Raw genomic sequence first — 19,198 nt, 5'->3', positions numbered from 1 at the left:
GGTGCGCCGCTCGTCGGCCCCACCGTGTTAAAGAAACAAACAAACAAACAAACAAACAAAAACAAAAAACCGGGTTGCAAGTCATAAGTTCAGCGCGATAGTATGTGTGAGATAATAAGGCACCAATTAGGATATTTTTGATTTACCTTATCGCAGTCTGCTGGTAGGCTAACGCGGAATGGCAGTGCGAGCTGTAGACGGGTCTTAATCACGTTATCGCTTCATACTCTTATAGGCGGAGCTTAAATATTGCCTTGGCTTTTGCAATTAGTGGAATTTTTTAGGCGTCCGTGCGGTCTTTTTGTGGTTGAGGCGCCACATTCCACAGAGTGCCTGTTCAGAGAGAACAGGTGATGTAAAAAGAACAAATTCCGGGGAGAACCATATTCGAGGGAGCGGAAGTGGATTTCGCGTGCCGTGGTGGTGGAAGCCGTTTGGTTGCTGCGTGAGGTCGGAGAACGGGGGAAAGTGGACGATCGCTGGCTAATAAAAAAGGCTGACTGGATCGTCCCGGAACGCTTTAGTGGAGCACAATGCGCATGCGTCACTGTGGATGGGAAAATGCAGAGTCTATCCGTACGTGCGCGTCTATCATTTCTTCACTTACTTTCACTTCGGTTGGGGAGGCAGGCGCCACAGGAGAGTGGTCTCCAGTTCAATGAAGCCCATAACTAGCAGTTCGTCCATTCAGAAACGAGACCTGCAATGCGTTTGCAAAAAAAGAAAAAAAAAAACGAGAAAAAGATGAAAGAGATAGCTGTACATATCTTCTTATTGGAGAAAAAAAAAAACCAGTCTCGAGCAAGAGGTCATATCCGCAGTCCTAATATACAAATGAGAAAAAGTAGAGACTTTTCGGTTCAAAATTTCCCTCCGCAGTAGTGTAAGGCAATAACAAGATGCATGCTGGTGTACCAGGGCGAAGATGTCTATTTTGAAAATGTCGAAGTTATCTCCCTTCCTCACAATCAGAACGATCTTTATCATCATTTGACAACAGCCTGAATGAGTCCGCTAGAGGACAAAGCGCTCTCCCAATTCGCCACCTATTCCACCTATGCCACATTCCACAGAGTGCCTGTTCAGCGAGGAGCTTTGTTTGGTGAAAAGTGGACGGTGGAGGTGTGGGGGCAGGAGTACATGCTGCGCACGATTAACCCTCAGTGTATCTGATTTTACTTCATGCATGCATATTTCTTCTGTTATTTCGATACGCGGGGAAAACGATCGGATGTTCTTGTGACTACGTATGACGAACGGGAGATGCTGATTGTTTAAGTAAGCATTGAAGGATCTTGTATTTCTATACAACGAAAGAAAAAGCGGTCTATCGTGGTGCAGAAATTATGCGTCAGGCTCGCTACTCAAGGGGAACGGATCGATTCCGCTGGGCTTCGTTCTTTTCAGCGAAAGTGTATTTCTTTCTTCCCAGGTAGTTTACAATGTTTTCTGGCTTAGGTTGTTACCATCTGGATGACGTCACAAGAATGCAGAACCCTCTGACATAGCAAATGCCGACTCGGCCATGTGACGTCACACACCTGCCAGGCCATTCGGCGCTCTGCCGCCTGCTTCAGCACCGGCTAGCTTGCCCGAGGATTTCTTTCATTGGTCGATAGATTGATGACTTTACAAACTTACCTAACCTGACTGATTGGCCGGCGGGACGGGTGACGTCATGAGTACACGTGGCCGGACCGCGTGCTGATGGTCGGCAGGGTATGTGACGTCTCGTCACTCGTCAGCTGTTTCACCTTTTTCGATAGATTGAGGCAAATATTTCGAGCAAGACATGTATGTTCTATTACAGACAACTATATTATTTTTCACACATATTATTTCAAGAAACACTCCACTAAGAGTTCTTGACTGTCATGAAGGAAGCTTTGTGGTCGGAGAAATGAAGAGAGCAATTAAGTTATCAGGAGGTTGCGGGGAGGCAGCGCGTGGGTCCATAGAAACGTTGCGCGGCGAAGAGACTAATACTATGAGCTGCAGACGAGAAGAAAGAACCTTTGCAAATATCCTAAACTGACTTGAAAACGCTGTAGCCAAAGTTAGCAAGTATCTCATCAAATTTCTAGCAATATATGTTTTAAAAGAAAATGAGGGCGGGCTAGATTTGGGCCAGGCCTTGCTCGAAAGCCAAGGGACGATCGGTTAGAGATCCGGACTATCAAACTAGCTATATATACTCAAAATACATCAAAATATGATGCTTTTCTTTGTGAGTGTGTGCATTCTCGGTTACTGCACATGTTACCCTGCAGTTCGGTGTAGGCGCTCGCATTATTTATGAATTATTATCTTAGCAGTGTGTACCATGTGTGGTCACGTCTTGTTGTTGTTGTTGTGGCTGTAGGAAGAAGGAAAAGAAAATGCCCGGGCCTGCTACTGGCTCTGTAGCTGAGCCACCTCCACTGCCTCGTGCGGACAGAAGAGAAAATAGAGAAGACCACTTGAGCTCTGAAGCATGCCTTTCATAATTGGTTCACAGGAATGGAAAGGTGCAGTATCTGTCACACTTGCTTTTGTGGACACCTGAATCATGCAGTAAGGGAAGGAAAGAAGGTGGGAGTGAAAGTGGAGCTGGTTACGAGGGACAACGCCGACGCCGCGAAACCAAGGCACGGGCGCCAAAGAACTGCGTTCTAAAATCCATTCCTTCACAGATACCTTCTCTACCTAAGAGAATCTCTCGTCATGCGTACTTTGCATTCTGCAGCCGCAGACTCCATCACTTCTCTCGTATCTGTGGTTTGACAGCGGCCTTGTCTATGAACGCAAAACAACTCGCGCTGCGTTATTTTCTGGGCCATCTAGTAGGGCAATGTAACTCGGCCCTATATAACTCTCCGGCTAAATAAAGGTTTCTTCTCTCTCTCTCTCTCTCTGTGCTGAACATCCTGAACTTACCATTTTCGTAAAGATCACTCACTCACTCACTCACTCACTCACTCACTCACTCACTCACTCACTCACTCACTCACTCACTCACTCACTCACTCACTCACTCACTCACTCACTCACTCACTCACACTCACTCACTCACTCACTCACTCACTCACTCACTCACTCACTCACTCACTCACTCACTCACTCACTCACTCACTCACACTCACTCACACTATTTTTTGTCAATAGGAAGATAGCATATGCTATAAATTAATACAAAGCCCTCCAGTACACCTGTACAGCGCACTAGACCGTTCAGTACAGTCCATGCTTCGTTTCGGGTCGTTAAACCTCGCAGTTATTATTTACAGCACAGTCAGGAGATTTTGTTAGCATTTAAGTATCCGGCAAAACATTTGGTTGCCTTTGGATTCCTTTTGGCTTATAGAATTTCACCGACATCTATTTAAACACCAGCCCAACTTCTAAGAGTGGCCGAAAACTACAATCTACAGCGTACAGGAGAAACCCTGAGTCATGGTTGCGTGTCTCCAATATCCCATGGTTTCTTCACGGTTCCGCGATGGCTCTCACTCCCATACCTTCGGTCTGAACATCGTAGGGAAACCGTATTCCCTACTTTTCCTCTTACATGCGGTTCGTTTTCAATATTCTTTTTACTTCTTTCTACACATAAGGCTAGAGCACTGAATCAGGGTCCATTAATCCCGTTTGTCTCCTTTTCCGTTGCGCCTGCCCTCCCCACTTCCCAAACCGCACCGCATGCATCGCGCTCGTTTTGGGGTGCACTTCCCTAATCGCGCGCCGCTCGTTAGGAGATACCATTTTGAGTAAGAGCCCCATAAATGTGATTACAGCTCATTGAAAAACTTGTCCTGTGGCCGCATAAAGAACAAACGGCAAGAAAAGCATGCGAAGCTTGCGAGCATAAAAAATGCGAGCAACTGAAAAAAGAAAAAGAAAAAAGGTTACGAACAGAGAGAACAGGTGATGTAAAAAGAACAAATTCCGGGGAGAACCATATTCGAGGGAGCGGAAGTGGATTTCGCGTGCCGTGGAGGTGGAAGTCGTTTGGTTGCTGCGTGAGGTCGGAGAATGGGGGAAAGTGGACGATCGCTGGCTAATAGAAAAGGCTGACTGGATCGTTCCGGAACGCTTTAGTGGGGCACAATGCGCATGCGTCACAGTGGATGGGAAAATGCAGAGTCTATCCGTACGTGCGCTTCTATCATTTCTTCACTTTCTTTCACTTCGGTTGGGGAGGCAGTCGCCACAGGAGAGTGGTCTCCAGTTCAATGAAGCCCATAACTAGCAGTTCGTCCATTCAAAAACGAGATCTGCAATGCATTTGCAAAAAAACAAAAAAAGAAAAAGTTGAAAGAAATAGCTGTACATATCTTCTTAATAGAGAAAGAAGAGCAGTCTCGAGCAAAAAGTCATATCCGCAGTCCTAATATACAGACAAGGAAAAGTAGAGACTTTTCGGTTCAAAATTTTCCTCCGCAGTAGTGTAAGGCTATAACAGGATGCAAGCTGGTGTACCAGGGCGAAGATGTCTCTTTCGAAAATGTCGAAGTTATCTCCCTTCCTCACAATCAGAACGATCTTAATCATCATTTGACAACAGCCTGAATGAGCCCGCTAGAGGACAAAGGGCTCTCTCAATCCTCCACCTATTAGCTCACTATAGCAGGAAGTAACAGAAATAGTCAAATGAAATGCTTCAGCCGTGCCTAATATTAGACTTGTGAGAGTTTGGAGTGTAGTACGAACGCAAGCATAAAAGGAATCCACACTGCGGAAGACACTTGAGAAGACTATACGAATAGAAAGGGCTGGGGGTGAAAGCAGATCGTTGTTTCCTTCAATGCAGAGATGAAAGTAGAAATAATTGCAATCGTCAAATGATCACGGTGATATCGAGATACAACTTTATGCTGCATGTTTTGCCAATATTCCGCACGTATGCAGTTCTGTGGCCTTTCATATCTTTTCTGGATCGTCTACTAGTTGATGATAATATCAATAAAATATTTACTATTACAGACGAAATCAATATCTCGAATTTTTGCCCTTCTTTGAACGATATTCAAAATATCTATCACTACGCGCAAATTACTCTGAACCATAAGATAAGCATATGCAACATTTACTTTAATACCATAATATAAGGCTTGATGTAGCGCCATCAATATGACTACTGCGCAGTAATCACTTATAAAATTTGTAAGGCTATATCAACCATTAGCCGAATCCAAATTGAACCTTAATTAAGTGAAAAATACTGAAGCTATGTAAATAATTGAACGGATGTATCGTCACGCTGTTGTCACTCGATTCAGGGACGCGATGAGTATAAGTTACAATCCACGCCGTATCAATAACTTCTGATTTCAAGGCCGATCGACTCGAAAAATCGACATCTTGTCTATTAAAAAAAAAATTGCAGCAAACGGCGCAGTGCAGGGACCGGAAAGAACAGTTCGCGCGCTTCAAAGAGAGCGACGACACTGGTAATCCAGACGAGGTACCTGAACGAAGAAACCGCTAGTTGACCGCAACTTCTCTCGCGCAGGGCGCTCGACTCTCCATCACGGCCTAATGAAAACGGACCGCGGGTTCTTTTGCGCGGCAACGGCGCACGGTACGGTCACAGATCTTAGTTCTCCGCAGGCGGCGCTCAGGATCTCGAGGACGACCTCTGCGGAGCGCTCCGACAGAGAGACGCGATAAGACTGACGCAGCGAGCTTCGAGACAGCTGGCCTCACTAGCCGTACGCACACATTCGGAAAGCTTCTCGCTAACGTCTTCGAAGGTCCAAGGTATCGAAAAAAAGAAAAAAGAAACCACACCGACATAAGACAAACACAACACAGGGAAGGAGTCAGACGTTGCACATAGAGAAGCCGCCCACTCGAAGGTGCAGGCGGGCGAGGGTGGCGGATACCGAGAAAAATAGCCGCATCCGTTTTCTAAGTAAGCCCGAACAGCCGCCGTCGGAGCTTCTGGGATTCATTCAGATCGCGGCGCAGGAGCTGGAGCAGCGGATCCGCGGGCTCTGGCGTCCGGTGACTTGGGACACGTCACGCGATTCTGCGTCCCGCTGCGGGCTCCGACAGGAAATGGCGCCAGATTCCCAGGGGTTTCCGTGGCCGCCGTGATCCCCGAGCCGAACGCGAAAGTGATGGTCCCCTTTCTGGCCGCCCATGGCCTATACCATCCCTTCCTTCCTTCCGTCCTTTGGGCGACACGCCGCGGGAGCGCTGGCGGGAGGCGCAAGCAGCCTGTCTACGGGCTGCGGTCGAGGTGGTAATAAGGCTGCGCGCGAAGGGAGCTGGGAGAATGATGCGGACGGGCCAATTGGTCACATTGGGGCCGGAAACTGGTGTTGCAGGGCGATGCACATGCAGCTCGGGGCAGGTTCTCGACCTGCGTCTACGGATGCTTTTCTGCACCCGTTGGGACGCTTTGCTACATATTGATGCCATGGAAAAGTACGAAATACTATAGAGTAAACACGCCAAAACCTGGCACTAAAGCATCCTATGTAAAAACTCGGGATAGCATGGGTTGAGATAGGTTGATGCGATTAGGTATTAGATATAGGGTGGGCACAGCTGAGCAGGCAGAATTAAGTGAAGATAAATCAGCGATGCATTTCTGCTGCAGATGTTTTCAATTCTGCTGCTGCTGATGATGATAATACGACAGCAATCTTCTCAATACAGAGTAGATCTAATTATGAATATAAAGGAATAGCTTGAATAGTAATGATCCCCAGTTTCAAATAACTTCCTTTCTTACTGAACAGGCCAAGTGCACCACAATGGATGGCAATGTTTAGCAATAAAATATCTGAAAAAGAGAAATCAATGTCCATTATGCATTTGCGCACTTTTGCAGTACCCATTGAAAAGACTGGGTTTGCTAGTAAGCATTGCCGGGAGCTTCTAGTCTCCTTAGCTGTCACCAGATAGCGCAATGCTTAACATTAAACCTTTTTGTCGTTCTGATCTTCCATCTGTCCCGCGCAACGCGGCGCAGGTTGCGCAGGTGGAACAGAGAGGGCCACATAGCAAATTTCCCTAGCAGTGACACGATTTCATTAACGTGGCTGTGCGCCCTAACCTGCAGCGCGGTTTTAAAATTAAGCGAGAAATACCCAATATTTGTTGCGCTAATGCCAAGGTAAGCTTAACTATTTTTCAAAATCTGAAATCGGATATGGCTAATGCCATTGGTCAGCTACAAATCTCCGATAGGAACCATGCAGTTTCCTATCTGTAATAGTTAAAAAGCTCACAATTATAATTAAATTAACCAGCATATTACTCTGAGTGTTTTACCTTTTTGTTTTATGACGTCCGCCAGACCTGGTATCAATTTGGCGAAAAATCCGCTTTTTACCTCAGAAACTCTGTGTTTAAAAACTTGTTCCTTGAAACGCTGAGAAGCCGCTGGACACAGCGTCACTGGCTGGCGCTGCCGCGAATTCTTGGTAATACATAGTGAAGGATTCTAAAGAAAGAACTTTGACAGGTCGATCGTTCGTTCGCTCAAAGACAGGGTGTTTAGAATTGATTAATGGGGATAATTGACTCTCGTCTGTAGCGATACAGTTAAGTACTATACTGAGATTACGTGCTTGAAATGTTTTGTAATTATATTGTCCCTGTATCATTACATATTTGGTCGAACACAACATTTCTTTGCGATGAACAGTTTCTTTCAAAGCTACCTGTGAGAGTCGCAGCGGTTTTTGCAATATGAGATAGTAGAGCGAATAATTTAATCATGCGCAACAACTGTGCTCTTGCCTGGAGACTTTGACAACATTTAAGTAAGCCTTGTTTTAATGTGAGCTTTTAAATGGACAGCATACAAAATGTAGGCAATTTGTGCTTGCTCCTATTGAGAAATAAGAGAAAAAGTTCTCAATATTTAAACACTCCTCTAATCAGCTGTGCCTCTGCAACGGCATTACTCAGAAGACGGAGTGTCCGTTAAAGCGTCTCACAGCCACAAATTTTCAACAAATTCTGGGAAGGAATTTTCGAAGTTCTTGAATATTATATAAATATGATATACTAATGAATATACTTGCAAACACTCTTCCGACTGGTTCGAGATTTGTTTGGAATTGATTTTTAGAAACGCGATCTATTGGTTTTCTATGGCAACTTTAATTACTCATCGTAATCGCAGGATAAACTTCGGGAGCACGACTTCAAATCAAAATCAAATTAAATTTAACTTTATTCAGCATTTTTTATCCAATTGGTGGTTAGCCTCTTCAAAAGCAAATTTTCTGAGCACATCGGACGATAATGCCATTCGCATTGACATGTGTCCAACAGTTGTGACAATATCGAACAATCACCTAAATGTTAAAATGAGGCCGAGAAAGCTGGACGTGGCAACCCCATACATAATCCTGCATTTCGAGGGTGAATGTTCGAGTGTGTGCGTGCGTGCTTGCGTGCATGTCTATGCGCTAAAGAGATGTAGATAGGGTGAAGCAGGTAGGTTCTACATGAGCAGCGGTTGTAGTAGTGATATGCCAGACAATTAAACCACAAAATTTAGTTTTCTGCATCCTTCGGATGCAGAAAACTAAATTCGAAAGAGAGATTTCTTTAGACCAAAGTGAGTACGCTGCTTTCGTTGAGGCTGACGCTTCACAAAATGTCTCCACCTGCAGTGAACCTGTGGTATTCAGCGTAAAACTTGTTGTGTGTCCATTGTTAATGGGCGGTTGTGCCTGTAAAGGACTGCGATAGGCTTGCTGGCTTGCAGTGAGAAAGTGGCACCTTTGAAGGTTTCTCCCTGCCTTACCCATACTTGCAAAATTCCGGCGCAGAAGTCTTTCTTTGCTTTTTCCCTGTATGCTTTCTACAAGGGTCGCACAACATGTAGGAATTTCGCTACTTCTGATTTAACAGCGCGTGCCTCCTCTTTGAACAAGAGTGCTCGACCTTGCCAAGACAAACAAACAAACAAACAAACAAACAAACAAACAAACAAACAAACAAACAAACAAACAAACAAACAAACAAACAAACAAGTGGATCACAATTTTGGATGAAGTCGATGCATTTGATAGCTTTCAGAGAAAGGGCACTTTGTTCCCCCAACAGCGCTTGGGTCGCTCAGTACCGCAACAAAAACCGTCTTGCCATTCTTATGATTGACGTTCCAATGTAGCTGTCAACGCGAAAGGAAATCTTAGTAGCATCACTAGACATGCCTCATACATACGCAGCATTTCTCAACGCTCTGGAAAAGTGGCGCAGAGTATACTACCACAGGGCAAACATAGGACCACTTCACTTCTTTACGAAACCATCGTGCGTCGCCTCTGGCGGACTTGCGACATGCGGCGCCCATCATGACCGGTGCCTAAAGAAAAAAAATACACAGGCGAAACGACGCCGGTGTTGAGGCGGTGCCTCCAACGACGAGTGTTTGCTGCGCTAAGGCGCTAGTCTTGTCCCTTCTAAGTGACCGGCCGTGTCCGGCCTAATAAAGCCGGACCAGGCTCGCCTCACGTTCCCACGCCCGACGCTGACGCCCGCGCAGGCGGCGTAGCTTTCAGCGCTTCGTATACACTCTGAGCGCGCCGCGTGTCGTCCCCCGGCCGCCGAGGCCTGCATCGGTTCCGCCTTCGATCCCTCTTCGTGACGCGGACGTCCGACCAGGGTGTCATTTGACAGAGTGTTTGAGAACGCTGTCTTTTGCGCCATCGAGCCACTCCGCGGCGGCGAAACAGAATGGTTTGAATGCTATATTTAAAGCATGGAATGCCTTCAGCTCCGGCAAATTCAGGCGGGGAAAAAAAAGCTGAAATTTATGCCGGATATGAAGCAGAGCGTAAACATCGACTTCAAATTGGATCTGAAGCAGCCGAATCCGAATGAGAAATCTTGAGAAAGATTCAGAAATTACTTGTTCTAAAGATATACGGCAGAAAAAGGCATTTCCGTTCTCCCTTCCTGAAATGATTTTGCAGCAACACCGGCACAAGGGTACCATAATTTCTATCTTCCGACCCCACATACTATTGAGGCATGTATCTTCTGAGCCCACATACTATTGAGGCATGTATCTTCCGACCCCACGTACTATTGAGGCATGTATCTTGTGACCCCACATACTATTGAGGCATGTCGCAGCACCTCGCGCTCCATATTCTGATCAGTGCGAAGCACTTCTCGCCCAGCGAAGGCTTCGACTTTAGCCGTTAGCGCCCTCTCTCAACCACTAGAAACAATCACCATGTAACTCAGTTGGGAATATTTTCATCCCTAAATGAGAGAAAACGACAAGGAAGGGTGGAAAGAAAGAAGGAAAGGAAAGTAGGAAAGAAAAGAAGGAATGAATGAATGAATGGATGAATGAAGGAAGGAAGGAAGGAAGAAAGGAAGGAAGGAAGGAAGGAAGGAAGGAAGGAAGGAAGGAAGGAAGGAAGGAAGGAAGGAAGGAAGGAAGGAAGGAAGGACAACTTTATTACGGGAAGAAAAATGGGGATAGGGAAGGTGGTCAGCACGTGCCTCCGACTCCGAAACCATGAAGATGACAAGCGGCACAGGCCCATGCCACAGCAAGTGACGGAATGTCCGGGTCGTCGCTGGCCCTTTCTTCATTCCACGTGTCCAAGGAGGGATCAGGCATGAGCTTTCCGGGAGGTGGATGGGTCCAACATTCCCAAAATATACGGTTTAATGATGCTAGTTCACCCCAGAAGAAGCCGGTGGTGCTATTTTCTGAATTCAGGAATTTTGAAACAATGTATGGGTTAGCGCGTAGTCAGACAGTGTGCGAGGGTGTAACTGTCTGTATCTCAGTGGTTATATTCGTTGCGCTTGAAAAACGCTCCCCGTGCTCGCGCTGAATTGTTACGTCGGCCAAAGCAAATCAGTGGCGTGTACCAAATATTAAAAATTACTACAGTAGGGCTATGACGTTCAGCTCCATGCTGCATGTGGTGGTGGTAGCGGAAACCAGACGCGTTATTACAGTTTTTTTTTTGGCTTCGTAAGTGAGCAAATTGATGCCGTCGTCGTCGTCTTTCATTCGTTCGTTCTGCGCTTTGTAACGTTAGGCGGCAGTAGAGCGCTCCTTGAGTGTCGATGGAATGAGTGAAGAGATAGGAAAGCTCGTCTACGTTTCTTGCACAAACCTTATATTTCGGCCCCCTGGGGTTCGTTAACATGCGCTGACGTGGCTCAGCACACGGCACCTAGTGTTTTGCGACCATGAGAATACGGCCGCCGCGGATGAGGTCGAACCCGCGTCCTATAGATAAGCAGTCCAGCGATGTAACAACTGAGCTATACCGGCATGAGAGCATGTCAGCGACAGACAGGCGCATTTTATGAATCCGTGTGCAGTCATCTATAAATGCAAACTCTGTTCAAATGGAAATGCAGAACATGTAAAAAAGCGGAAGCGATTGATGTACTGTTTTCGGAGGGGCGCTTACTCTGCTTTTTTTTTATCTTTTTAATTTGCAAACTAAGGTAGTGGCCCGGTTGTGACTATGAGTACGTGAAAATGCTGGTTCGTGGCTAAGCGCCATGCATAATAAAAACGTGTTACATGCGTGCCCAGATAGCCCAGTGCGTTTATATAGACACGTTGATTCGAGGCAACCTAACACCAACGTGCACGGCAACAACTTTGCAGCCAAGCTTAGTATGACGACCCAGACGTATCTTTGAAAGCGCTTGCACATATAGTTTAAGAGGACCTGCTTTCTGTGTAGCGATCATACACGGCTGTTACTAAGAGTAGATGACACCATGAGGACTGCTACAGTGCGCCTTTAGATATCTCCCAGTGATGCTTGCTTGATGCATTCCCTGCAAGAATTAAATATTGTAATAAGGGAGTAATTACTCATTGCATCCACCCAAGCGCAGCCATACGGCTACAAAGGAAAGCTATACAGCTTTCTCAGAAACTTCGTAGTTAAAGAAAAATTCGTCCTGATCCGGGAATCGAACCCGGCACCACCGCCTTTCCGGGGCAGTCGCTCTACCGACTGAGTTAACCAGGGTGGTCAGCAGAGCAGACGGTAGGGCGAGAGCGAATTGATCTATAACTCGAAATGGGAATGGTGTTGGTCAAATATTTAGGGGAATCCCCCAAGGTGGATTAGAATTGTAATAAGGGAGTAATTACTCATTGCCCTACACCTAAATTACCCCTAAATATTTGACCAACACCATTCCCATTTCGAGTTATAGATCAATTCGCTCTCGCCCTACCGTCTGCTCTGCTGACCGTCCTGGTTAGCTCAGTCGGTAGAGCGACTGCCCCGGAAAGGCGGTGGTGCCGGGTTCGATTCCCGGATCAGGACGAATTTTTCTTTAACTACGAAGTTTCTGGGAAAGCTGTATAGCTTTCCTTTGTAGCCGTATGACTGCGCTTGGGTGGATGCAATGAGTAATTACTCACTTATTACAATTCTAATCCACCTTGGGGGATTCCCTTAAATATTTGAACAAGAATTAATTATTCAACAAAATTTTTTTTCTTGCGGAATGTACATTTTATTTGCGTACTATCCGAATTCATACTTGGCGGAGAAAGTGTGACAGATACTGCGCCTTTCCTTTTCTGTAAACCAGTAGCGCTGCAGCAAATGCCATTAAGAGGCGAACGATGAGAGGCAAATCACAAATCAGAGGAGAGGAAAGGTAGACGTTCGCCATTCTCCTCTTAAGAAATATCTAAAACCCCCTAATTTTTTTACTGCGTAGACGCGCATATAAATCTGGCTCTTGTCTCGAAATCGATGAATCACTCGCGCCGAACTTCAGGCCAGAAAAGAAATATGCGATGTTATGCAGGAAAATGGGTTACCGGACGGCTTTTGTGGCATAAAACATTTGACGGCTTTTAGCAGAACGCCGGCAGACTATAACGATGATTTTAGCGACTCATCCTCTATCATATTGTAATCCGTGCAGTAATGTGTCCACCGTTTGTTGTGAAACAGATAAATGGAACATTTGTTTAGCGGTCTGTGTCCTGTATTGGCTTGAATTTGGTTGTTGTTAGTGTGTTATTGTCGCCGATAATAATAATAATCACAGTGATGATGACGACGACGTAGTTATGAGGATGGTGATCGCATGAGCTCCCAAAGATTTTTGTCCGTGTCCGGTAGACGGAGCCCTAATTCCAGGATGCAGGGCGGCTTAGGCTGTTCAGAAGCCCTCGGCAAGGAAGCTGAATGGCGGACACCCGTTTGTCCGATCGCTAATGAGGGAGTGAGGCAGACGCCGAGATGGGGAGGCAAAGGAAGACGCGGGGGTCGCTATACGCTGCCGATGGCTGGCCGGTCGGTCGGTCGGTCGACTAGTCCGTCTGCGCCGATCCGCCGTTCCACAGTACATACGACTCAATTATCGCCGAAAAACTGTGATCGATGGGGACGGACGCCAGGGTGCGCCAAATCGCATTACTCAGGCACGGCTTTAATGCGTAATGATGAAAGCTGTCCGTTGCTTCCGATTACAGGCACCGGAGGTGAATTATTGAGGCCCCGTTGCAGCGGGTTCGTGTTTTCCCCCATTACCGCCGCCCCGCGTGGGACTCGGAAACTCCGGAGCTGCTGCGGGCGTTAGCTGCCTGCCGGACGGTTGCGAGCTCGGCAGTACGGCGTAATAAGTTTACAACCGTGAACATCTTTCTTGCTTTTGCCGTTCGTTGCTCCTCCTCGCTCTCAATACAGTGAGCGTGAGCCAGACAGTGATCGCTGCTATCGGTGCTAACTTTTGTACTGGAGAGACCGGCGAGTTATGTTGCTGGAAGGCTCATTTATTTAGAGAGGTCTGGACAGTGGTGCAACTAGCAACCAGATTTTCGGATGGTCCTGCCCTTCTGATGTGGCGAAATCAGAGGTTTTTTTTTTTTTGTTGTTTTTTTCTTTTGTTTTTTTTTTGTGTTTTTTTTTTTTTACGCTCTGCTTCTAGGTTTGTTCGTCAGCGAATTTACACTCCTGCGTTTGTAGGAGGCTCTCAATCTTCAATATGAAAGATTCATGACTGACATGAGCTTCACTTCTTAGATCAATGCGCTTTGAGAGTTACGATATTATTACGGTATATTTGATGATTACTTCACCGTAACAAAAAACACATAACCTGCGCTCTTATATTTGCACCAAGAAACGAAATCAGATCGCCCTCTAGACCTCTACAATCCGTTGATATGGCCTAAATGCTAATAAAACTAACGCATTTAATTTTCCATTAGCGAAACAATCCAGACTAGAGATAAATAAATAAGAGAGTGATTTGATATATACTGTAACTGCAACGATATTTTTTTTTTTTTTGAGGCTTCATACATTTTGCCGACTTTTATGAAATGTTTCCCACAGGCTTCATATCTTTAGAAGGACATTTTGTAGTCGGTCGTAGTTTTGCTGCGGGGAAAATTATTTTTTTTTTTCAAATTTTCTCTTTCTAGATCAATACTGAAGTGACTTTTATGAGCAGCCTTGTGTGTGTGACGTTAGCGTCAACAAGCTTATCAATACTCGCTCGGTAATTGCGGAAGTACAAACTTCTTAGCGTATTTTTAGTCATTTCACAAAAATAATGACACACGTTATCATTTACCGCCCGTTTATCCAGACAAGGTTTGCTCGATAGGTTTTGTGGTGGTATCCATGACATAATAAGCTGGTCGAAACCCACTTGCGGTTTAATGATTTTTGCTGTCCTCACGTAATTCCACACGGTATATTCAAATGAATTGATCAAAACGTCTCTCTGGGCCGATGAGAGCTAGGAGCTCTAAAGATTTTGATGTGATAATCAACTGAAAATCTTGACAAAGCTCTCGGAGTTTCGCACTCGAAAGTTAGCGCCAATATAACTTTCTATACAGAGCAGTTGCGTCAGATTAAATAAGCCTATAGTTACTCATCATCACCATCACCATCAGCCGGACTATACCCCCTGCAGGGCGAAGGCCTCCCCCATATTGCTCCAATTAACCCTATTCTGTGCTAGCCACATCCACTTGACCCCTGTAAACTTCTTAACCTCATCCGCCCACCTAACTTTCTGCCGCCCTTGCTTTCATCCTATACTCGTAAAAAAATAGGTCCACGCCTTACAGGAGACGCTTCAGAGAGATTAAACGCACTCGTGTCCTTAAAAATGAGCTCGCCAAATCCAGAGCAGAAAAACAAAAATTGAAGTTATCAAACAATTATGTACTGCGCTGTACATTATTATCCACGAGATGCTAGTACCATGCTTACTAAAGGAGGCTCCTTGTAATAATTTCCTAGCGCATTAGTCTTACTGTGTCTTGGAATTTCTGGTGCTTTAAGCAGAAGAAATGAGTCACAAATGGCAAACCTTACACGGCTTACGAGAAGAGGATGCAAGGATAACAAAGTGTTCAATTAGATTTGTTTCATTCGAGTGGCGCGCGACCACCTTGTGACAGTATAGGTGTCGCCTGGATGCGACAATCTGGGACTCTTGCAATCTCTTGAAGTGCTGGACAGCCTCTGCGACTCGCAAGAGCGAGTGAGCCTTAGAGGTGACATAAAAAGGAGCGTTGCAACGCTTTAGAGGCTGTCAAGGGCAACACGAAAGTATGTTACTACTCTCATCTTCACCTAGTAGCAGTTCACTATACCAGAGGTCTCGAGTTTGCAGTTAACCTAATATATCGCATATTCTCCGCACGTGCAAACAAATGGCTTTCCCAGCCCGGTGCGCCTCTTTCTCTACCGCTTCTGTTCAGATCCACCTTGTCCCAACTGTCCCTCCATTTATGTTAACCTGTAACAGTCACTATTCATTTGCCCCTGGCCATTCAGTGCTTCTTTTATATTATGACCCTACCTTGTCTCGTGACGTGCCTGGCTGAAACCTCCAGCAATGGAGCATCGCCTGGATGTGGTCTTAGCCACTGACCTTCTGAAGCTTAATTTTGCAGCCGAATAATATTGTTACAAGGTGGCATATGTCAAGCGATGGAGCACGGCGACACAACAGAAACAGGACGACGTGATGACATGACGATTAAAAAGGCTTTAATAGCCAGTGCGCCTAGAGCGAGCGCTCCACCCCGCGCCATTGCGCGCTTCATCGTATTCGTAGCCATATTATCGTTACTGTTAATACACGACGTTCCTCTTAAGATTTACCTGTTTGCTACTGTGCTTTTCATTACCAGGTTTGGAAGGTATGTCCCATTGCATTGAATACTAAGAACACTGCATTAAGCACTGGTTAGAAGAGGAAATACATGACATTAGAAGGCGTATCGACGTCTTTTCGTTTTACAACCCAGCACTATATATAGGACATCCATGTAGCGCAGAGCAGTGCAGTTAGGCCGAAGATTGTTGTGGTTACTCTTGATAAAGAACACTGTGAGGCCAGTTTGTCAGACGTAATGAGTGAGTCGGAACGAACAAAGTAGCTTTAGAGTAACATGCAGAAAAGGCAAGGGTAAGACAAGAGCTATACTAAACATAAACGGCAGAATAAAAGTGCAGGATACTTCTGGGGAGCTCAACCATGTTTTAAAAAAGTTTTTCTGAGCCCAGCAAGTGAACGAAATATGAACAGATACACGCGTAGTGCTCGTCCTATCCTTACCTTTTCCGCGTTTCTTAAAGGCACGTTCTTCGTTAATTGATTCCGGTTAACATCATTGTCTTCCCTTCTGCTTTCTGGCTCTCTCTCTCGGAGCAACCATATTATATTAATACGAGAAGCTATATTATATTAATACAGGAAGCAGCCAATACATTTAGGAGCTGAAACTGAGCTAAATATGGAACCTTTAAATAATGGAACAAAACAGCTTCTCAAAGCAGCTCCTCCAATATTGCTGGCGGAATACGGTGCTTTATCGGCCTTACGTCATCCACGAAGAGCAAAAACAATTTCAGAGATTTTGTTTTCACCCTAAGAGGTTACTAAGCAAGAACTGCCTGGTGAAAACTGAAATTATTCGGGGCAAGGCGAATTATGAATGACAGCAGCGCAAGCTGCCTCGTCAGTGACGCCTCCTTACGTGAGAAACAGGGACAGCGATTGGAGTCTGCGGTGATGATGCCGGAGGGGCACATACGTTATGCAAGTGATTTGACAGCGTCGGCATCAGTACCCGAGACAAACGTATGCGTTATGCCTAGGAACCCTCTTTCTCCCTCCTACGCAGTCTCAAATACTATACATGGTTATTCTTTCGTTTTTTTTTTTCTACCTTTCGATACCTCCGCCTCCTCCACAAGAAGGAATTAGCCTATTCATCCAGATCAGATCAGATCATAACCACGCCTTTCCGTTTTGAAAAGGATGTCTTCCTCCCTTAACTCATCACACGCCCTACAACCTTTCGACATCTTATAGTAGCGCGAACAAAAACACACACAAGACAGGGTACAGGACGAGCGCTCGTCCTGTACCCTGTCTTGTGTGTGTTTTTGTTCGCGCTACTATAAGATGTCTGAAGTACTGCACCAACTAGGCCGACAACACATCTTACTGAACCCTACAACCTTGAACACCCGTCCACTAACGTTATCTAGAAATGGTTAATTACGATTCAAGCAATGGCTTTTAAAATTCTACTCTGATTATAAATTGAGCGTAAGCTGAATTACATTTTTTTTTTCAGAATATAACTGTCTGTAGTGATCTTTGAGTAACATCAAGAAGTATTAACTGATGCATTCTAGATATCTTTCGTATGTGCGTTGCCGAAGGTATTATTTCAGTTTTAGGTTCCCTTGAATAATATCTTTGGCAACGCACGTACGAAATATATTATTTCAGTTTTAGGTCCTCTCCGAACTGCCGCTTAAAATCCCTGGACCATGACTTGAACACCTGGCCTACCCCGACGCGAAGAAACTTTGCTGTGCCACCTGTGGGTTGGTGTAGCATTCACAAACTCGTATTCTTTTATGATAGGTATGGCAAACTGCCCTGCATGTACAAACTGTGGATGCGACGAGTCATAGGCCCCATTCTTTGTGAGTGACCCATATGCAGTGAGAAAAGGCAGTGTCTATGCCGTGCGCTGGAGCATCTAGATGGACGCCCATTGACTGAAATTAAGATTTTAGGTCCCTGGCCACGGCGATCGTCTGCGTTGAAGGTCTCCCAGGCGCTGCTCCGCTTTTTGAAAAGCACATGCCTAATCGAAAGACTATGATTTTGCTGTTATGTTACGTGATATGACTGTGACGTGATGTGACATGTCTGTGATGTGACTGTACTAACTTCACCCATCCCTCTCTGACAACTTTTATATCCACTCACCCCTTTCCCCCAGAGCAGGGTAGCAAACCGGTTTCTTTTACGGGTTAACCTCCCTGCCTTTCCTCCTCATCTTCCACCCCTCCTCCTAGGTTCTCTCATTGTCATAGGTCGGTGAAATTGAAAGCAGAACTGTGGAGAGGGCAATTTCGTGCGCAAATCTGAAACGTGGAAGTCGTTAAAGGCATATTCTGACAAAAAACATTTAATGGCTACTCTCCAAGAGACACCACCAAGGTTGATCAAGCTGTTTGCTCAGCTATAAGTGGCGCGTAGGCGAAGAACGAGACCGCCAGTACGTTATAAGAATCGATCATTCCTATTAATAACATTTATGTGGTATATGATTGGCACCAGAACGAGTCCGGTCCAATGATAGTGTTTAAAGACCGCTGTCTATAATCCATGTGCCACCGTGCCCTTCTCCCCGAACGATTTACCACCTAACTTCAATGTTATGGGTGGAAATACGGTATGCTTAGGCGCACTACTTGGTATGAATAATTACTTTTAACTAATTATTCTCCCGTTTTAGGGAGAACAGGTAATATTCAGGCGAATAATTACGGTCTATGTTTGATTTTTGCTTGACAAAAAGCGAAGGTCCAGAAACTGTAGGCCGCCCTTAATAGGGTGAATTAGACTGAGGGTTATTTCACATCTTTCAAACAAGATAACGATGCCTTTAACAAATCTCCGAGTGTCAGTCGGCTCCATAGCAGCCCAGACCCCTCCCCCTGCACTTTTAGGGGCACGAGCTTTGCAGACAAATGCTATTTCGGCCCGCTTAAGAAATCGCCTAGAAATGATGGCGGCTAAATTGAATTACTGCCCTAAAGCACCAGGATTTCCACAAAATTTACGTTTTTCGTACCATGCGTATCCCGTAAAATTTTGCAGGTATGTGTATGCCTAAGCAAATCTAGTTTCTAGATCTGTCTAGAATCTGTCCAGAATCTAGACCCGTGGA

At 45.4% G+C, this 19,198-nt stretch overlaps 1 long non-coding RNA gene across 1 annotated transcript in view; it reads right to left on the bottom strand.

The window, feature by feature from the left end:
- Window positions 1-516: 516 nt before the first annotated feature.
- LOC146190670 (uncharacterized) overlaps window positions 517-19,198 on the bottom strand; it is a 187,457-nt gene continuing 168,775 nt past the window's right edge. The window contains exon 3 of the long non-coding RNA XR_014706565.1: window positions 517-700. This is a non-coding gene — a long non-coding RNA (uncharacterized LOC146190670). The remainder of the gene's footprint in view (window positions 701-19,198) is intronic.

This window comes from Amblyomma maculatum, chromosome 4 (assembly GCF_055883805.1).
Source record: "Amblyomma maculatum isolate TAMU_Amacu chromosome 4, ASM5588380v1, whole genome shotgun sequence".
NCBI lineage: Eukaryota > Metazoa > Arthropoda > Arachnida > Ixodida > Ixodidae > Amblyomma > Amblyomma maculatum.
This window is presented reverse-complemented; position numbering and strand designations above follow the sequence as displayed.